The sequence below is a fragment of the Bacillus rossius genome, chromosome 1 (assembly GCF_032445375.1).
Source record: "Bacillus rossius redtenbacheri isolate Brsri chromosome 1, Brsri_v3, whole genome shotgun sequence".
NCBI classification, from domain to species: Eukaryota; Metazoa; Arthropoda; class Insecta; order Phasmatodea; family Bacillidae; genus Bacillus; species Bacillus rossius.
The window spans coordinates 81907107-81921525 of record NC_086330.1 but is presented as its reverse complement, the minus strand read 5'-3'; the positions used below and the strand labels follow the sequence as shown (position 1 = coordinate 81921525).

The 14419-nt window shown below is 40.1% G+C and overlaps 1 protein-coding gene across 1 annotated transcript in view; it reads right to left on the bottom strand.

Moving 5' to 3' along the window:
- The window catches only part of LOC134538550 (uncharacterized), a 119612-nt gene extending 106992 nt beyond the window's left edge, over nucleotides 1-12620 (bottom strand). Inside the window, exon 1 of the mRNA XM_063379972.1 lies at nucleotides 12531-12620. The gene's annotated coding sequence lies outside the window, so the exon portion shown is untranslated. The remainder of the gene's footprint in view (nucleotides 1-12530) is intronic.
- Between the last annotated feature and the right edge of the window lie 1799 nt (nucleotides 12621-14419).

The following is a 14419-nucleotide window of genomic DNA, read 5'->3' as shown; positions in this document are numbered from 1 at the left end:
TGGTTAGATGTTGAGCCCCATAGTCTCCCATGCCACCTTATTACTTGTTGATGGTAACTGGATCCTACACCCACGCAACAGGGAAGGGCGACGTTGACTTTTTGGCTTTCCTGTAAGAGTGGGGTGTGGAAGGTTTTTTGTAGACCCCCGGTGCTTGAGCTATAGGCCCGGGGCTACAAGATGAGCTGTGAGCCAATAGTAAAAGCAGTACTAAGGAAAAACTATTTTTAATTTCAGCATATCGCGTAATGAATCCACGACATTTTCTGGTCTCTATTCATAGGTTATTTGGTTACTGAATTGATACGTTGCCAATATTTAGTAAAAAATATAAAGAAAAGTAAACTATAGAAAAAAACAACTGTGTTTTTGTCCCCATGAAACCTCATTATTGTTTCTATTGGCTAATATCGTCGTGACAACTGTGCTTCAAATAGTTTCGTCGTTTTTTTGTCAGAAAATTTATTATGTAATATGTAACTTGGAAAACGGGTAAGCTTAAATTACTACACAATATTCAATAAATTACATCGTTATTGTGTTCCGTAACATTTCAGCACATTTCAGCTTCAGTAACTTGACACAAGCTCTATATGTTATGTGTATGTGAGCGAAGCAGACGTAACATGTTGCAGTAAACGTTTCTTGAATGGTCTAGTCAGGCAAGGAAAGTGTTTCTCAAAATGACAACGGAACATTAAGCAAAGGGGAGCAGATAGTAACGCGACAGCCCATTATTTCCAAAAGCACTGGGGCCTGTCATGAGATGAATTAGCGAAATTTTCGATTCTCTGCGAACTGTGAACCCCATTGTACGAGTTTTAAAAATGACTCACTGTCTTCAAACTAACTCTGTAATTGGTCTGGTAACTAACAAAACATTAATCTCTTAAACCTTACAACTATATCTTTATCAACACTGAGATTTAAACAAACTGAAATTGGATGCATTGTGTCGTGAATTCCTTTGTATCGAGATCATTTCTTTTGCAACGTCCCTAACAACAAGCTACGTTCTCTCGACGTTCAGCATAACAAGGTAGAGTCATGATCCCTCGTAGAAGTCACTCCGGTTGTCATGATCAGATGACGGGTGGTATAGCTCACTTTTTACCGTTGCAAGTGACGTCAGCGCGCCTGGGGCATCGAGAGAAAAAACTTGCCATTTTCCTGAAGGTTGTTGGCGATCGAGCAACGCCTGCCAGTACTGATGAAAGCTTATCTTTTTCCTTAGATTTCCATTTCCCATTGTTCTAAAGTGGATGTACTTTCGACCAGCATCACTTTTATCATCCGCCAGTCACAAGTCACAACTGGAGGCCCACCGAAATGAACGCCACTCAAATAAGTTGGTGTACATTAAAACTTGATCGATGCCACATATCACCTTCCCTACAGTATTGCGTGTGACTGGGTCATTTGGATATTACAAAGTATAACACTCAGGGGGTATCAAAACTACCTATGGTTCAATGCAGTTCAGTTGTTTAATGGTATGCATTACAGTATATCTTCAAATGATAAAGCGATTTTTGAGGTCTCTATTCATAAGAAAAGACGTGGCAAATCATCTTAATTTTCGGCCAAACGGCTATGCGTGTAGCCCGCGAACTACAACGCACTACAACGCAAGATCATAGGTTCCCTGTGCTCAGCAACTGGAAGGTGCTGCTACAAGAAAGAGAACCCCGACGACCGGGTGCTGCGAAGACTTCGTGCGTCACCTCCACGCTTAATGCATAAGTGATTTTCCCCTCCTCCCTTCGGAGAACGGAAACAAGTTTCATTATCGCCAGCCGTTAGTCACCGGGCGGGCGCAGACCGGTGCGACTGGAACTCGTCGACTCGACGCCGCCGGCGATTCTCGAGAGCAGGCATGCGTCGTGGCGCCAGGGACTGACTCACACCAATCACGGAGCGGCCCACACGCGCGAGCGGACATCTCGGCGGGCCCGAGCTGCCAGCAGGGCGCAGGGACCCAAGCAATCAGGGCGCAGGGACTCGAACAACCAATCATGGTGCAGGGAGCCGAGCAGCCAATCAGGGTGCAGGGTCTCGAACAGCCAATCAGGAAGCATGGACCCGAGCAGCCAATCAACGGACAGGGACCCAGGCAGCTAATCAGAATGCAGGGGCCCGAGCAGCCAATTTGGGCGCAAGGACTCGAGCAGCCAATCATGACGCAGGGACCCAAGCAATCAGGTTGCAGGGACTCGAACAACCACTCATTGCGCAGGGAGCCGAACAGCTAATCAGGGTGCAAGGAGATGAAGAGCCAATCAGGGCGCAGGGACCCGAGCAGCCAATCAATGCGCAGCCTCATAGTCAGACCCGCGCGGAATATTTTTCGCGACGAGTAAATAAACTTCGTCAACCTTTGATAAGATATTGGCTTTTAAACTTGAGCCGCGTCGCAGTAATAATGTGTACCGACTATTCGCTCCGCAATGCAGCAAGAATCTTCAGTTTTGAGAATCTAGTGGGAGATGAAAGGCGGTAGGCTGTTTGTATACTTTCTAGAGTTTTTATTAAGGTAACCAAACTTTGGCCCTGTACTTTAATTGGTGTAGCAAGCATGTAACATGAAAAATGTTATATGCCTAAGAGAAAAATACATTCCATACGAGCGAAACCTTTGAAAACATTTAAAATTAAAAAAAAAAATGTGATGCAACAAAACCATACATATCCATCCCATAGTTTCAAAATACGTCAATAGGATGAGCTAACCAATAGAAGTAGTTACGACATCAACCCAAAATTAAAACACCTTTCTTTACATTGACATAAATTTTTCCCCTGCTTCAAATAACGCAGTTTATCCAATAAATTTATTATAATTTATTGCTGTTCGGCACTTGCGTTGGCTGCACTTATGATAGCCTGCAAACGAGGTTTCACCGGAATATAAAAACATTTGATGGAATTATATTTTAATAAGTATTATTTATTATAATATTTTTTCAGAGACAATTTAAAATATAACTTTAATTTTCATAGCTATATTGTTAGATGGTATAAAAATCTAAAGTCTTACTGACACGTGACTGTCCTGTCGCATAAACTGTCAAGAAAAGATGCAAAAAACTGTGAATTCCAAGTGGAAATCTGTAAACTATAGGTACATATCGGTTATGAAAAACACATTGCGATCGAAAAAATATATATCTAGGTAGAATGTACGATGGAAGGGTCTTAACAAGAACTTCAATTCTTTATTATTGACAATTAAAAATCAAAATTGCCAAATAAAATTTTAAGCAAATAATATTTTATGTAAGTTATAAAACAGTGGTGGATATATATTTTGAGGCCAAAAATTATCATCAAAATCACTTTTGCAATTCCCAGACAGAATTTACAAGTACAAGAATGGTTCATATGCTAAGACAACTAGCAGATTTTGGCACACAAAAAAGGGGCCGACCTTTAAAATAAAAAAGTTCATTCCATTGAATAGCAACCAGTTACAATACTATGTAGTCAATACTAGGTAATGAATATCTCAAACGATGTTGAGTACCCGGTAATAAACTACTGTTAAAGACATACTGGTACTTTCTATTTCACAACATGGAGAATAGCTACATGTAAAAGCAGCACTGTTCCATTGTACTATTTCACAACAACTGTTAGATTCCTCAATCCTGAACATGTTATTACTTTTACTTTCACATAGCCGTTTAAATTTAACAGGTAGCTATTTGAAGCCCATATCTGCGTGGCCAAGTGCAGAGTTATTTAATAAAAACACCACTACTTCGTAGGTTCATTTCGCTCTAACCTAGCACTGAATTTCCTGAACATCATCAAGTTCTTAGTAAAGTGCTCATTGATCGATCACCAACTAAAAATATTAATGCGGGTTATAGATTCTTGGCAACCACTTATCTCCTTTGTTTATAACTGTCCCAGGGTCAAGGGAGTGCCAAGCATGGAGGTAAGAAGTTAAAGAGTAAGTGCAATCTTTGCAAAGTTTTTAACTAACCCTAACCCATTTCTCATCTGGATTACAAAACACTTTTTTAAATGTAGATTTGGAGATATTGAAATTTCGCCCATTCATTAAGCCGCAAGTTAGAATGCAAACCTTCACACACTCGCACTGTGTTCATGATTGGACCGCAGTTTTTTTTAGACACGCCCCTCTACGACCGTGAGCCAACGATGCCCAGTTAGGAGAGAAGTATGCGAATCAGGTAGTTAGTGCCAATTAACAAGGATAAAAAGGTTCTTGCTAAGAAAACTAATGGTAAAGCAAACATAGGTTTATATCACTTATGACTTTGCATTCTACCCTGAAATCAGACGAATCCGCGAAATTTCCAGTTCTCTGAGTATAGTGAATTTTAACGCAACGCAAGTTCATTGGTATTTTTTAAACTTTTTTGTTTAATAATAGTCAGTTTAAGATGGCATTTTTAAGATTCTTTCTAACAATTCATTTCCAGCTATTAAATAATTTCTAGCTTTGTCGCTTATACAGCTTAAGATTGTTTTTCTCACCAATTATTAGCCTCAGTGGCTTCAACTTTAGAACAGACATTCACTCCTTATATTTATACCTTCATGGTGTGAAGAGCACTGTAGTTCAATCATCAAGGTGAAGCAGATGTATGTGCATCAAAACTACTTTGATGCTCAGTGAATAGGCAAAATACAGGTTCTATCCAAAATTTAATAAACATTTTTTAGTTATAGCTATCTGGTATAAAAATCTTACTAATTTAAATTACTTTAAATTCTCATATAATACATTATTAAATATCTAATTAATCACTCCCAAATACAGTAATTATTTGTTAAACAAAAACTTTTAGAGTTCTATCAAATCTTTATCACGTAATTTTGAAATAATGGAGTAGGAATGGATTTTTGTATATTTAGAATAAACCTGTATCCAGTATTTAAAAAAATTCGCAAGAATACAGTAATTTGTTTTCAAAATCGTACTTACTTAGACAATAAAGTCACAAAAACGAGTAGTAGCTTGGAGAAATATTTTCATATAATTGCATTTGCTTCTCCTTATTATAAATTTCGTTTACTTGTCTTCATATTTAATTAAATATTAGTTTCCAAATGATTTATTTCTGGAAAAATACCGCAATTTCTGTCAGAACTATAGATCTAAATATTTAACTATCTAATTGACCCGAACTCTTGGATAAACTTGTTATCATGTGTCTAAAATTGTCTCATCCATACGGACCGGAAAATTGGTGGATTTATTTCGCGATAGGCTGGAATTGAAATACTGTTACCATCATGCCACGTCTGCTATTGACTCACAGTTTATGCGGAATACTGTGGACTGTTGAAGGAATCCTCCTAGCCCACAGAAGTGTCGAATCAGAGACTAGCCAGTGAAGACGTCTCTCAAGTCACCAGCCAATGAACGGGTGACATTTGCTCGAATGCTGGGAACGACTGAGGCGTCCATCCTGGAGGTCACTGAACCCGCGCATTTTTTCCAGTGCCTACTCATCCACGCTGACCTCACCTCGCGCACAGAGCACGAGCGCGACGCCCAAGTGGTGTAGAGGAGCTGGAGTGCCGCGGACGTGTTTGAAAGCGCGCGCTTGGAACAGGCTGGAGGCTTCGTGGGTGGCCGCCATTTCCAGGAAAAGCCATGAGCATCGCTAAGTAAACATAACCTGCGGCAGCGACAGGCGCTTGAAAAAAAAACAGAATATACGCTGCAAAAATTTTGGCCACTCTGCCGTCATCAATGTACATCCTTGTAGCGTCCTCAGAAAACGTTATCAGGTTATCACGTAGTGGCATTCAATTGAGCGAAGACTTCGAGACTAGCTGAGAGTTAAAACAATGTAGCATTCATCGCCTGTGTTTCCTGATTGGTTAAGTTACATTTAGGTAAGTTTCTGCTGTCATCGCACAGATCACAATTATTCCTGTCGGAAACAAACGCGTCCTGAATGGCCCGGTCAATTGATACAATGGCTTTTTCTCGCAGACGACCGCCAATTACAAGGAAGAAACCGCTGGTGCAGGCAAACCAAATTGCAGTCTAGTGGACGTTCAGGTTTTCTTTGTGATAAGTCTTTCTCAGTTGGTTTTACCAACGAATTTTAGAACATTAAATAAATGTTTGCCTTACTTTTTTACTAGATCAAACCGCTTCCTCTACACACAGAGCGTCTTTGTCTACAATATCTAAAACAAAATTTGTGTATGCATGTTTAACATGTAGACAGTAAAATTTTGCCTGTAAACCTCAAATCATGTAAGAAAAAACTTCTCATCTTTCATGTTTAAAATAATGTTTTGTTAGAAAATTCTGTTTGAAACTATGATTTACTATAGGTAGGTTGGCTGTAATTGAAATACTGATACCATCGTGCTGCGTCTGCTATTGACTCACAGTTTGTGTGTAGTACTATGGACCAATGAGAAATCCTCACGGAGAGAAGTGACGAATGAGAGACTAACCAGTGAAGACGTCTCACAAGTCACCAGTCAATGATTTTTGCTCGAATGTGGGAAAGACCGTGGAGTCTATCCTGGAGGTCATAGAACGTGCGAATTTTCCAGAGTCGAGTATACCGTGGAAGCCGTCGCCATGTCTGTGCGGCCAGCCTCGGCCTTCGGATGACATCGCGGCGCTGTTTCGTGTCGTCATGGCGACTCGCGTGACGCAACACTTCCCGTCGGCGCGAGTTGCGCACGCGCGCGTTGCCTTGAGGCGTCGCTGGTGCTCGGGTAACTTCGGAAACTGCGACCTTGTCCCAAACCTCTCTGGGTGCTAACTGGTAGCCGAGAGACCAAATAAAAATATGAAAGCAGACTATGCGTCCAAGTGCTCCAACATCCCCCCCCCCCCCCCCCATCTTTTTCCACTCGCATGATAGACTCTCGTCTACTGTGCCCAAATCTTCATACAGACCATCCTCTATATCCCGTATTCCCCATCGTAATTAATGCATACCCTTGCATCTAACATGTCTGTGCCCAGGGTTTTCCCTATGTCTATGTCTGGGCCCAACTTAGCGTAGTTGGCCATGGCTGGCCAATCCCTGTACAAAGCACGTGATTCTTACGGACCTTCCCTGTATGGCGAATCCCAGGCTTCTGCCTGAGTCGTACCTAGGTTACTCCCTAACCCGGACCATCCTTCATGTACAATTATTTTTAGTTATGCTTGGAAGAAAATATATAAACAAACTAAAGCGTTTTTAGATTGCCGGAAAAATTTGTGTATTAATTACCTAATGACACGAAAATTTTCCAAATGAATTTTTTTCTGTGCTGCTCGGGTTATCTGGAGGACTCTGAATCAATAAGAAACCCTCAAGAAAATGGTATCAAATCACGTGCGACCATGTTAGGGGTTGTAAAACGTAATTATTCAATAATCAGGATTAGGGCTATGTATTTGTCGCGTAAAAATTTGGAGGCCAACTGTGTGGTAAAACATTGTAGCTTCGTATATGCTTCGTGATTGGTAAGAGTTTCTTCAAGGCGGAATTAAACGCGTCTTGAATGTCTAGCCAATCACGAGGAAGAAATCATTGGCGCGGGAAAATATCATTGCTGTCTAATGAGCGTTCGATTTTTTTTTTGTGAAAAATGCCTGGCCCTACTCATTACACTGCAAGTGGTTTATTTTATTGCGTACAAAATCGTTGTGATTCATGTGCCAACAGTACACGTGTACCTATACGAAACTCGACCAATCACGCAACACAGACGAAGCTACAGTGTTTTACCACACACCTGATATCGAAATCATTTCACGAAATATACATGCCCCTAGGTATAATATGTCTAGGTTGATTAAAATACGACCGTGAGCCAGTGTGACAATGTGAAAATGGTTGATCAGATCTTGCGCAACCCAGCCACGATTTTAAAAGCGTCTGAAATTGTTCTGTCTTTATTAGCTTGATTATGCATGAAACAGTTGCATCCAGCCTGTAACGAAAACTTTACCTGAAATAATCGTTGTTTCTGTGTTAAGTTAGGGACTAGATAATTTCAAAAATTCATTTTTCAGAGGTAAAGGTTTCAAAATATTACACGTAAATATCGTTTTCGCGTTAGACCAAACATGATTAATTGAACATGCACTGACGAACACTTGCCCTATAGGGTCGAATCAAGCACCACCCAGTTAGGCGTTTAAAAAGGGCAACGACCAATAAATACAGACAGTTTGTTTCGCGAAAATATTTGATTGCATATTAGGCCAGAACCTCAAAGATCTTTAGTAGATATCCTGAAATTTCGCGAATATGTCTGGCCACAGGGTTGAATTAAAAGTCATAGATGAGCCCAATCCATGTATGCTTTCCCATTGGTTGATTTCTTAGCGAGAACATTTTTAATTTTGTTAGTTGGTAGGGACTTGAAAAATCCGCGGTTTCAATGACCTCTAGGATAGACTCAATGATCGTCTATGTATTCGGGAGGGAAAATTACACCTGCTCATTGGCTAATTACTTGTGAAACGTGTTAACTGGAATGCTTGTGATTCGATACTTCTTTCGTTGAGCGTTATTCATTGGCTGGGAGTCCTTCAGAGCAACTGAGGTCCAAACACTGATTCTAGCATTTTAATTTTTGCTGCTTCAGTGATTCTAACACGGTTTGTCTGAAGGACTCTCAAACCTTGAATAACACTTAACGAAACAAGTATCGCTGAATCACAAGTATCCTTTAAACATGTGTTACGAGTCATTAGTAATGAGTAGTAGTAAATTTCCCAAATACATAAAGGTTCATTGAGTCTATCCTAGAGGTCATTGAAATTGCGAATTTATTCAGTCCCTAATCATTATTCATTCTACACAGACATCAAAGTTTACTTACTGTCCCTGTTAGGGTGTAGAGGGCACTGAGAAAAAAAATTGCCCGCTATAATATATTTTTGTCAGTATAGACTCTAACAAATATTATGTGTTGATAAATCATTAATTTTTTTAGTTTTTAAGTGGTTTATTAGTGGTGGTAAATTTTTTTTGTATTTCATACTTATTTTTAGACAGCAAATTTTTTTTACTGCTACAACAAAATATTTCGCATTTTCTGTAATGACAACAATATTTTGCAACCACGACACTGTTTCTTCATTGTCAGGACTTGATTAGAAGTGTTTTTCAAGCGGCGACTCCCATGGCATAACGCCTCTATGGAAGTCATGGACGTGGAACGCAAGGCTTTCCGGAGGGCTACACGGCCGGCGTCTTCACCAGAGGCCGAGAGATAAGTGAAAAGTGTTTCCTAAGAGCTTTTTGAACAACTATAACAGCCTCGTGAATCACCCGGCCGACAAAGCCCACCACTCTTCACCGGCCGCTTTCAAACCACGCCACACACCCACACATGTTCGTCACACTTGCGTCACACTCCCGTCGGCAGTAGAGTCTCTCGCTTGAGCCGCAGAACAGATTCGGATATTAGGTAATGAAGATACAGCTGTTGATGAAGTGTTCATCTCGAAGATGTTTTGCACCGATACAGTTTACACCCAATCATGTAGAAAGGTTACTTGAGGTTTCATCACCTTGTTGAGCATTCTGTGCAAAACATTGTGACTTAAGTACTGACATTGTGCACCTATATTTGTAATGTTATTTACAATTACAATTTAAAAAATTATTGAAATTTTAACTATATTTATAGCAAGCTATGCACTGGGAACAGAGGTTTTTCGCTAACAAAGTTATTTAAAAAATAGCTAGTTGTATGTAGGTACTTAGTGTTCGTAAGATAACGTCCCAGATAGATAGATACTGAAGCAATCGACGAGAAGCGGAAACTAGCTTGTCACGTGGATGTCAAACCTAAATCTTGAGTGTCTTCAGATCGCTTCACGTAAACGTCTCGTCACACGGCATTTACCGTGGGTAGAGACAAGTGTGTATCGGAAAAAAATTAGCGCCTCAACATTGCGAAAAACATGTTCTTAGTATGGCTATGGTTAGGATAAACATTTTCAATACGGATTAACTATTTGGCAGCCTTGTGGCTGATATAATTAGTATGGACCGAAAAATTTCGCGATAGGCTGGAATTTAAATACTGATATCATCATGCTACGTATGCTACTGGATCACATTTTGTCCGGAGTACTGTGGACTAATGAGAAATACTCGCCCACATAAGAGTCAAATCAGAAACTTACCAGTGAAGACGTCTCGCAAGTCACCATCCAATGAACCGGTTACATTTGCTTGAATGTGGAGAAGACATTGGAGTCTATCCTGCAGGTCATTGAACCCTGGGATTTTTCCAGTCAGTCCCTTATAGTGAGCCGTATCAGGGGCTGGGGTACTTATTTCCCACATTCAAGAAAATTTCACCCGATTCATTGGCTGGTGACTTGTGAGAAGTCAGCACTGGTTAGTCTCAAATTCGACACTTCTGTGGGTGACTATTTCTCGTTGGTACACAGTACTCTGCATGAACTGTGAGCCAATAGCAGATGCAGCATTATTTCACTAATTCCATCCTGTCGCGAAATGAAACGCGATTTGTTTTCCCGGTCGCTAGTGATACGTAGAGACACAGTGTTTTCACGGATTCATTTCACTCCAGGCTAGTCACAACTTGCCTATATGTTACCAGAACTTTAATTAAAGCTCAATGGTTGATGCCAAGGTCACATCCTTTGGCACGTTGCTCGTGATTGGGTAAACCCTTCTTCTTTAAACTGGCTCAGTGTCGTCAAGGGCACTGCAGTCCAATCAACAGATGCACACGTGATTCAAGTCTACTTTGTTACCAGATTAATCAGCGTAATAATTTGTATAACGAAAACGTTTTCTATTAAGATAGTCTGCAAAACATTGCAGCTTATATTCACTCTCGTGGTTGCAAGAAATATGATAAAATGGTTCAGGCGCAGATATTTCCTGTCGAACCAGAAACGTTTTACCTTCGATGACCACCGTCTTAAGTAACAGGTTTCTAGACTTGCAGTTATCAACATTCAGTATCTCCAACGTAATTGTCTGTAGTTAAAGACAGTCAAACGTGTTTCAGAAACTTGCATTCCAATACATCTAAGTGTTAAATTTAAACTTCAAATTAACGTTTCATTAACAGTGAAACCATTACAGACGAAAACATACACTGAAAATCACGTATGTGAAAAGAAAAGGTAATGGTTCATGGAAAGAACCATTCCGTAATTAACTCGGAGTAATTAATTTTGGGAAAGCAATGAAAAACCTTAATCAGGATGGGCCGACCGGTTTTTGAAACTGGGTCCTTCAGAATGCGAGTCCAGTGTCCAGTTCTGCGCCACATCACTCTAAGTAATCTGTGACAATTAACTTGTATCGAATTGGACAGATCTCAAAAATACTTCAATTGTCCCCGATTTCCCAACTGTCACTTGCAAAGCATAACGATTGCTTATGAACGCTGACAGTCAAATGGATACGTGACACGCGCAAAAACACATCAATGCGGGCCGCTAGGCCCAAGCTCACGACCCCAGCATGGTTAAAACCTTATTGCCCTTGACCAACTCTTCTTCCTGGACTATCCTTCTGAACCTGCCTCCTTAATGCTTGCCTAATTTCATCCAGCATGAATGAGTCCGGGGTTATTCCCTGTGCGTCTATGCAGGTTTTGGCCGGTGGGTGAAAATTTGTAAGAAAAACTAGGTTAGTTTTATTTTAATTTGATGTATGATTTATTGCAAATAGTCTAAATTAAACTGTTATAACATACCATTAAAACTAAGACATTCATTTATGAACACATTTTAACTAGTTATAGTCTAGATCTAAATTAGGGGAGGTAGTCATGACAACAATTGCTGCTATGTCTAGCCAATCCCCGAACAAAGAACATGATGCATGCTACCCTTTCTGCATGGCTGAAACCCTCCATGATTTAGACGTAAAGGCTTGATCCTGGGACGCACGTAGAGTATTACCTAACCCAGACTACTCCCAAAAAATAAAACTTAGTTTAAGTTAGGTTTGGGGAAAAAAAAGATTCGTAGGCCAGCTCTACCAAATACCCTGGAGACTAATACGTACATATCGGGCAGCTCTACACTAACGAAATAGGAGAGAACATGAAAAATAACCTGGCGGCAAGAGGTGTGACTACACAAGATTTTATAGATAAATCGTTAAATTATATATTATATTATCTGGTGTCAAATGATAAACTAAATTTTAAGTTAATTGAATCACTAGAGGTTTATTCCGACCCGTCATATATCTGTAAAAAATTTTAATACGTTTTTCAAAGATAAGAATTTTTTTTCGTTGTCATAATGTTGGTTACCACATTTATTAAAAAGCTTTATTGTTAATACTGGGCATACCTTCTGTTATATATCGTACTGACGTGAAAAACACGCCAGGTTTCCACACAAGAATCTTGGACCTGTCCGGTATTAGTCTCGTACTGCTTTCGAGAACTGGTGAGTTCGAGCCGAGTTGCACGAGGCAGATTATAGCTGAGCACCGTGTCTGCGTGGATAATGGTGGGCGGTTGACGGTACTCCAAATGTGTTGGTTGTGTTCCTCGGCGCGGTGACGTACCTTGCTGCAGAGAAGCGCCGGGTTAATCCATCCGGCGGAGACTGGTCGTGGCCCCAGCGAGACACCTGCTACCTCCTGCCGCGCGCAGCACCGCTCTGCAACTGACGCGGCCGTCTGGAAGGAGGAGGGCCTCGCAGCGTGACGTCACGAACCCCTCCCTCCTTCTCCATCCCCTCCAGACTCCTCCACGTCTTGGGCGGGCAGCTATCTCCAGGTCTCCGCGCAGCTCGGTACTCTGCAGCTCGTCTCAACTGAAGTCTTTTCGAGCGACGTTATTTCACCAAATTAAGAGGGTATCAGACCTCGCCATCTTGTGATTTCAAATACAAATATGTCCATAAAATAATGTTCCAGTTATAAATTTTAATAGTACCAACTGTAAGCGTTGTAGAGTTTTGGTTAAAAAGGTAACTCAAGCAAGCTTTAGATAAGCGCATGCGCGAGTACTGCTTTTTTGTTGTCTCGCTTGCAGCGCCACCTATGCAAAATGTCGACTATGTTGTTCTTTGATTTGCTAAGAATGAATCTGTAATCTCAGTTCAACGCTCGTTTTGTTTTAAAGTTTAATTGTGGTCCCCAATGTGGTAAAAACATCCGTCCATTATATAGGCAGTTTGAAACGACCGAATGTTTTTGTAAAGGGAAAATCTTGGGACGACCAATCTATCTGTTCGGAAAGAAAGTCTTGAACTTTAGTTACCAAAGATGATTGTGTGGAAGGTTTTAAGAACACGTTTACACATGTATTAATACCGGTTACAGTTGCTACATGCTTTAAAGTCAGATGACTGTGGTGTACGGTGCAACTTTGTACTTCAAGTGTTTAAGAGGGAAGATGACTTTCTTTTTCGTGTGGTGATCAGCGATGAGTTAACTTTTCATCTAAGTGGGAAGTTAAATAAATACCCATAATGTTCGTATCTGGGAGCGTGTGCCGTATAAATAAAGGTACACATATTAAATATTTGTAAGAATAATTAGGTCAGTTTTCTTTGAGTTTTGTGTATGATTTATTATAGTCTAAATTAAAAGGTTATAATCTACTTTTGAAACGAAGCCATTATTTTATGGACATTTTTTTAATACTGCCTACATTAAAGCTTCCGTGCTAAATATTTTGGTTTGACATGGCATAAGACTAAGCTTTGGCTGTATGTTGAAGTAAATTCTTTTGTAATGGTGTGATTATCATGATACCTAGTTGTAGATGCTCGTGAAATAGGTTATTTCTTCGCGGCGCTTACATACTAGAGCCTGTTAGTAAATATGTGGTTACCACAAGGTATATAAAGTCTGGGAGATGGTTATGCCTTTAAATACGAAAAAAATTGGGATAAATAGTTCAATATTAGAATTGTAGCAAAAGGATTGAAAAATATAAGATGGCGGAGCCTAATCTCCCTTAAAACTATATCAGTCCGTTAGAAGTGAAACTTTTCAGGGTAGAGTACGCATAAATTTGAAATACAAGTTGAAAATATATCTTTATTCACTGACGTCTATATCTCCAGTGGAATATAAGAATTAATTATATAATGTGTTACCTTCGACGTTTACAGCGTAACGATAAATACAGCACTCTAGCGTCACTTCACTAACGCTTTCCCAATAGTGAGGAGTATGGCGCACAATATTCCTCATTCCTCACTCTGCATCGAAGCCCCACTCCTGAGTGTTCTATTTCTCGTTACTCCCTGATGATCTATTGCCTTGACTTACCTTACAGGCTGTGGAAAATTTTGTTAATGAATAAAATTATTTCATAAGTAGTTTATCCTGTGTTTATCTGTATGAAACATGCAAAATATTATTATGATTTTAATAATCGTTGAGTGGGACGAACTGGGTTCGTATAGGGATAGCCCAATTATTATTTTTTGCACAGTTTT